This window comes from Heteronotia binoei, chromosome 1, assembly GCF_032191835.1.
Source record: "Heteronotia binoei isolate CCM8104 ecotype False Entrance Well chromosome 1, APGP_CSIRO_Hbin_v1, whole genome shotgun sequence".
NCBI lineage: Eukaryota > Metazoa > Chordata > Lepidosauria > Squamata > Gekkonidae > Heteronotia > Heteronotia binoei.
This window is the reverse complement of record NC_083223.1, coordinates 284076349-284083248: the sequence shown is the minus strand read 5'-3', so window position 1 is coordinate 284083248 and position 6900 is coordinate 284076349.

Sequence of the window (6900 nt, the reverse complement as noted above, 5' to 3'; positions counted from 1 at the left end):
AGCAAATCAAACCACATGAAACGTTCAAAGCAGATCACACAATAATATCAACCAGTACAGTTTACGGCCATTAAAACCAAGATGTGCGTTTCTCATCACTCTGAACGTTCTTGCTTCAGTTACGATGATTCGGTGGGATCATCAACCGCAATAATCAATAATGAACAACCACAACAATTATTTCCTGGCAATGATATTTGTAATCGATACAGCACAGGTTCACAAACACTGTTACCGGCAAATTCTTCTACAGAATGGATATAAGAAGAAGAAGAAGAAGAAGAAGATATTGGATTTATATCCCGCCCTCCACTCCGAAGAGTCTCAGAGCGGCTCACAATCTCCTTTCCCTTCCTCCCCCACAACAGACACCCTGTGAGGTGGGTGGGGCTGGAGAGGGCTCTCACAGCAGCTGCCCTTTCAAGGACAACCTCTGCCAGAGCTATGGCTGACCCAAGGCCATTTCAGCAGGTGCAAGTGGAGGAGTGGGGAATCAAACCCGGTTCTCCCAGATAAGAGTCCGCACACTTAACCACTACACCAAACTGGATATGCATTTTGAAAAGAATAATCGGTACTGTCCCTGTCTAATAGGGGAAGACAGCCCAATTTGAATTCAGCTTGCTGTTCCTAGCATTAGTAACAGTATTAGGAATCAAAAGAACAATAATCAGTAATATTTGTGTCTAGTGGGGCAAACAGCCCCAATTCGAGTAAATCTTGTTATCCCTAGTACTAGTAACAGCATCGACAGTAATTCCACTTCGAAAGCAAAAGCACCAAATACTGAGTTTTAAATTGCTATTATTGTTATCGTTTTAAAATTGTAACCGAAATTGCGGTTTTTATATGACTGTTGGCCACCCCAAGTCCGTTTGCAGAGTGGGTGGCATATAAATCTAAGGTGAATAAAAATCAATCCAATCAACAGAATACAGTCCATGGCGTTACTGTGGCTTTTCTTGAACTCCGTGCTTGAGAGGCGACGATCAGAGCACAACAATAAGAGCCTGTTACTCTTAACGATGAAGAAGGATACTTTTGCACATCTGTCTCCTATTCTGAAAGAGCTGTTGCTTCCCCGGACAAAATCCAAACAAATGGTGGCTGCGTGAACGTACTGCGCTATTGCTCTGCAAACCTCAAGATACCTTCACAAAGTTTTACGCTCCTCTGCAGACGCAGAGGCACCGGCCAGCATATAAATATCTACGTATGTGAAACCTTCGTTTCCACATCTTCGTATCTGAGGAAGGGAGTCGGCACACGCCAGCTCCTACCTTGAATAAAACTGGCTTGGTCGTAAGCGGACTCCAACTCGGTTCTGCCCCTCCCCTGGCCCTGCCTTCTTTCAGACTCGCGGCTGCCCCGCCAAGCGCCCCGGGGGGATGCCGATGGGCGCCGGATTGGGCCCTGCCCGGGAAGAGGGCGTGGGGGGATCCGGCAGCAGCTTCGGCAGTCTCCGGCTCCAGGTGCCCCTTCTTCATATCCGGGGAGCGCGACGATCCTAAACAAAGACCGCACCGTTGACTGCAGCGCTGGCACCACGCAATGCACCCCCCCCCCCAGCCAGCCAGCCAGCCATTCTCCCCCGGAAAGGCCCACCGCTTCTCAGCCGCCGCCCACCCCCACCCCCATCCCCGCGGGGCGCCGGAGAAGCCGCGCAGATCCCCCCGGCTACTTCCCCGCGCGCGCCCTCCAACCTCCCCGCTCCAAAGCGCTCCGGCCCGGCCGAGAAGCTGGCAGCGCCGTCGGGGGGCGGCTGGAGGGGAGCGCTGCGCCTCGCCTCCCCCCAGGCGGACAGGGGGGCGCCCACCTGGCCGCCGGGCGTCCTGCCTTCCCTGCCTCGCTCTCTCCTGCTCGCTCTCTCCGCGGGCGCGGCCGTCGGGGAGATGGAAGGAAGGAGGGCGGGAGGGAGGGAGGGAGGTTGGCAGCGCGCCGGGGAACCGGGCCGGCTCCTGGAGGGGGAGGGGCTTGTGGAGCCTCCCCCTCCCCTCCCCTCCCCTCCCCTCCTCTCCGGGCGTGGACGGCAGAGGCGCGCGGGGGGCGCGGCCCGAGGGATCCCGGCGCGGCTGGAGAGAGGGAGAGCCCGGCCGCCGGTCTCTCCGTCCTCGCTCCCCTCCTTGCCCGGCCGGGCGGAGGCTGCAGGGGCCGCCCGCCACCACCTGCCCGCGGGGAAGCAGCCTGGGCGGCCCCCACCGCCCCAGCCCTGCCTTGGGGAGCCCGCCTCGACGGACGCGCCAGGCGGGGAGCGGCAGCCCCAAGCGGGGAGCAGGAGACCCTGTTCGCGCCCCCACCCCGGAGTGGGAAGAGCCGGCCCTTCGGCTGGCCCGAGGCTCTCCGGAAGCCTCGCAAAGCTAACTTTTGGCCCCCCCACACACACACTGATAATGACACGGAGTCACCTGGGGGCACCCAATTCAGCCCCCGCAGAAGGTGGCGCCCTAGGCAGTCGCCTGCTTTGTCTGCTGGCGTGAGGGCCCGGAAAGGGGCGGGGCAGGTGTCCAGTGGTGGTGAAGAAAGGCCGATGGAGCTGGGGATGTCTAGCCAGGAGATCAGGCGCCTGAGGGTGATCACTATCTTCAAGTCCTTGAAGGGCTGTGCCCACGGTAGCTCTCCAGATGTTTTTATGCCTACAACTCCCATCAGCCTCAGCCATTGGCCATGCTGGCTGGGGCTGATGGGAGTTGTAGGCAAAAAAACATCTGGAGAGCCACCGTGGGCCACCGCTGCTATAGAGGATGGTGTAGAATTGTTTTCTGTGGCCCCGGAAGGCAGGACCAAAACCAATGGGTTGAAATTAAATCAAAAGAGTTTCCGACGCAACATTAGGAAGAACTTCCTGACCCTTAGAACAAGATTACAAGATTCTGCATGGGATGGAGAAGATAGAGAAAGAAGGACTTTTCTCCCTTTCTCACAATACGAGAACTCGTGGGCATTCGATGAAATTGCTGAGCAGTCAGGTTAGAACGGATAAGAGGAAGTCCTTCTTCACCCAAAGGGTGATTAACATGTGGAATTCACTGCCGCAGGAGGTGGTGGCGGCCACAAGCATAGCCAGCTTCAAGAGGGGACTGGATAAGCATATGGAGCAGAGGTCCATCAGTGGCTATTAGCCACAGTGTGTGTGTGTGTGTGTATATAATAATAATAATAATAATAATAATAATAAATTTATTTTTGTATCCCACCCTCCCCTGCCAAAGGCAGGCTCAGGGCCACTCACAGGACATGGTATAACCATGATTTCAATAAAATACAATCAGTACAATAAAACAGATTAAAATACAGTTGAATTACATTTATAAATTAAGTTAAAAATTAGATAAAACAGCCATTATAAGTTATTAATTAAGGTGCTACAATTCAGAAACATGTATAGGATGGCTAGAAGTCAATTTAGCCGGGTTCCATCTTAAAAGCGAGCTGAAAGAGGGCGGTTTTGCAAGCCCTGCGAAACTGATTCAGATCTAGTCTCTCTCTCTCTCTCTCTCTCTCTCTCTCTCTCTCTCTCTCTCTCTCTCTCTATATATATATATATATATATATATATATATATATATATATATATATATATATAATTTCTTTTGGCCACTGTGTGACCACTGAGTGTTGGACTGGATGGGCCATTGGCCTGATCCAACATGGCTTCTCTTATGTTAGAGTGATTCCTCAGTGGAACAGGCTTCCTCCTTGGGAGGTGGTGGGCTCTCCTTCCTTGGAGGTTTTTCAACAGAGGCTAGATGGCCGTCTGACAGCGATGAGGATCCTTTGAATTTAGGGGGAGGTGTTTGTGAGTTTCCTGCCTTGTGCAGGGGGTTGGACTAGATGACCCTGGAGGTCCCTTCCAACTCTAGGATTCTATGGCGGCAGGGCAGGGAGTTGTCATGTGCTGCCAGGCCCTCTTTGCCTGCTGCAGCTGGGCTGAGGGAGTCCCTCGCAGTTGACTGCTCTTGTCCTTCAGCATCGGCACCCCTTCCCCCCTCCCCGACAGGACAGAGGGACACCCAGCCCAGCTCAGCTGCCCCTGCAGAAGGGAGCAGCCTCCTCCTCCCCTGACACCACTTTTCTTAGCCTTTCAGGTGCTGCTGCCAGACTCTTTGGCTCTTTTCTGCTGCGCCAGGCAGGCTCACTCAGGAACCCATCCGGATCAGTCCCCATCAGACAGGCACATTAAGGTGGGTTTTATATTCTCACCATACAAGGGCACTCCATGAAATTGCTGAGCAGTTGGGTTAGAAGGATAAAAGGAAGTCCTTCTTCACCCAAAGGGTGATTAACATGTGAAACTCACTGCCACAGGAGGTGGTGGTGGCTGCAAGCATAGCCAGCTTCAAGAGGGGATCGGATAAAAATATGGAGCAGAGGTCCATCAGTGGCTATTAGCCACAGCTTATCGTTGGAACACTCTTTTTGGGGCAAGTGATGCTTTGTATTCTTGGTGCTTGTAGGGGGGCAAGAGTGGGAGGGCTTCTAGCCCGACTGATGGACCTCCTGATGGACCTCCTGATGGCACCTGGGGTTTTTTGGCCACTTTGTGACACAAAGTGTGACACTTTGTGATGACAACCCTCATCTACGGCTCCGAATCGTGGGTTTTATACCGTCATCACCTGCGACTCCTCGAGCGCTTTCATCAGCGCTGCCTTCGCACCATCCTCAACATCCACTGGAGTGACTTTGTGACCAACACTGAAGTTCTCAAGCGGGCAGAGGTTACCAGCATCGAGGCGCTTCTGTTGAAGACGCAGCTGCGCTGGGCAGGGCATATTTCTAGGATGGAAAACCACCACCTTCCCAAGATTGCCCTGTACGAACTCTCCACCGGCCATCGAAATAGAGGGGCACCAAAGAAGAGGTACAAGGACTCCTTGAAGAAATCCCTTAGCACCTGTCACATCAACCATCACCAGTGGTCTGACCTAGCCTCAGATCGCAAAGCATGGAGGCACACCATCCACCAGGCTGTCTCTTCCTTTGAGAACGCACGCAGAGCTGGTCTTGAGGACAAAAGGAGATTGAGGAAGAATCGCACTGCTACAGCACCAACCCTAAATCAGACTTTTCCCTGCAGCCACTGTGGCCGGACCTGCCTGTCCCACATTGGTCTTGTCAGCCACCAGCGAGCCTGCAGCAGACGTGGACTATTGCACCCTTCTTAAATCTTCGTTTGCGAAGCCAAGCCGAGAGACACAAAGTGTCAGACTGGATGGGCCATTGGCCTGATCCAGCATGGCTTCTTTTATGTCTGGAGCAGTGATGGTTTTGTATTCTTGGTGCTTGGGTGGGCAAAGTTGGAGGGCTTCTAGTGTCCTGGCCCCACTGATGGACCTCTTGATGGCACCTGGTTTTTTTGGCCCCTGTGTGACACAGAGTGCTGGACTGGATGGGCCGTTCTTATGGACTGGATGGCTTATAGATGACCCTGGAGGTCCCTTCCAACTCTAGGATTCTATGACTAGCACTTTTAAAAATTAACTTAATTTTAAAGCTTAACCAGATTTTAATTAAATGCTGATAATGTTTAATGTAGTTTTATTTACTTGTATAATTTAACTCTGAACCATGTTGTTAGCCGCCCTGAGCCTGCTCCGGCGGGGAGGGCGGGATACAAATAAAATTTGTTGTTGTTGTTGTTGTTGGGTGACGTTGCTTTCACAACGTTTTCACAGTAGACTTTTGACGGGGTGGTTTGCCATTGCCTTCCCCAGTCTTTTCCACTCCCCCCCCCCCAGCAAGCTGGGTGCTCATTTTACCCACCTCTGAAGGATGGAAGGCTGAGTCAACCTCGAGCCAGCTACCTGAAAACCCAGCTTCCGCCAGGGATCGAACTCAGGTCATGAGCAGAGTTTAGGACTGCAGTACTGCAACTTTAACACTCTGCGCCATGGGGCTCTTCCTATTGCTTGGGGGGGGGGGTTTGGTTTAAAAGGTAACAACATTCTTTGTTTGGGGGGAAAATGTCTCCCATTGTGGAGACAAAGTGAATAATTTCTGCCAGCCCCATCAAGATGTGACAACTTGAATCAGGGATGGGGGGGGGGCGGGTGAGGACAATGGAGACGTCTTCCTGAAGAGAGACTGTCGCATAGAAACCACTTTCCCGCACGCAGCTGGCTTCAACACACACGCGCCATGTGCTTCCCCATCTTTGTGCGCACGCATCCCCTTTACTTGCAGCCCCCTCCAGAAGTCTCCTCTCCAGGGGACATTTTGTAGAAAAAAAGGTGCAGGCGCTTAGTAGCATATGTCATCTGCATACGCCCCTGAGATCTGTGTGCAGTGGGGAGAGAACTCCCCACCAAAGTTCCCACCACCAACAGGAGAGCCAGTTTGGTGTTGTGGTTAAATGGGTAGGTGAAGTCCCATCAGATACCTGGCCGGTTTCCTGGATGAGGATTTCGGAGCCATTCCCTGGGTGAGAGAGGAGCAGGGCTTGAATTCAGCAGGAGCTAAGAGGAGCACAGCTCCTAACCTCCAGCCAGGGTCTGCATGCAGCGGGGAGCAGTTTTCCCTCTAAGCTGAGTTAGAGTGAGCTAGCTCACAGATTTTTAGCCTCCAGCTCACACATTTCTGTCTTAGCTCAGGAAGGGTGACCCCAGAGCACAATAATTGATGCAGCAGCTCCCAACTTTAATGCCAGGAGCTCATAGAGTAGAATTTTTGCTCACCAGACTCTGCAGCTTAGAGGGAAGAAGAAGAAGAAGAAGAAGATATTGGATTTATATCCCGCCCTCCACTCTGAAGAGTCTCAGAGCGGCTCACAATCTCCTTCCCCTTCCTCCCCCACAACAGACACCCTGTGCGGTGGGTGAGGCTGAGAGGGCTCTCACAGTAGCTGCCCTTTCAGGGACAGAGTCTCAGAGCAGCCTACAATCTCCTTTCCCTTCCTCCCCC